Consider the following 778-nt stretch of genomic DNA (forward strand, 5'->3'; position numbering starts at 1 on the left):
CTGTGTGGTGTTGATGCTGCTGACGTAGTTAACAGCTGAGCAGGTCAGATGACCCCTGGTGACCTCTGATGACCCCTGATGACCCCTGATGACCTCTGGAGTGACCTCTGGAAGCGTCAGCTCGGCTGATCTGGAGTCAGCCTGACTCAGGGCATCAGGGAACACCTGGCCGGATTCATGAATATTCAGCATTAGTCCAGTTACTGACTCCAGCAATAAAACACAACGTACAAAGACAACAGGGGAGGACAAACTGGATTGAGAAAGCAAAAGTCCTGCCAGATTTCCCCTCTGCCTCAAACAAATAGCTCTAGCTAGGCCGCGCCCTCTTAGTGACGCACAGAGGCGATTCTAGGGTCAGGTGGGGCCCCAAGTGAAAATGGAAAACAATCGCCACTACTGTAGTACAGTATGGGTTGTTATTCACTATCTAGGGGCTTGGGGGCCCCAAGCGGCTGCCTGCCTTGCCTGGAGGCAAGATGCCCCTCTGGTGACGCAGCACCTTCGATGAGATTTGAACATCGATGATAATCAGGCTAAATTAGCTCATCAATTAGCTCATCAGCCTGGCGAGGGCCTAATTAGACTGGCTGGAGCTAATATAATATGTGGCCTGGGGTTCAACTTCCTGAGCCTGGGTTGGCCATCCCTGGAAGAAATATAAACATCATTTCAAAACTAAAACACACAAACTGGTGGTCACTCAGGAGTGCTACCTCACTCTTCCTCTCCAAAGCAGCTTGTCTGTGGCTCAAGGGAATTTAATCACTTCAAAATA

Source organism: Engraulis encrasicolus, chromosome 2, assembly GCF_034702125.1.
Source record: "Engraulis encrasicolus isolate BLACKSEA-1 chromosome 2, IST_EnEncr_1.0, whole genome shotgun sequence".
In the NCBI taxonomy this organism is placed as follows: domain Eukaryota; kingdom Metazoa; phylum Chordata; class Actinopteri; order Clupeiformes; family Engraulidae; genus Engraulis; species Engraulis encrasicolus.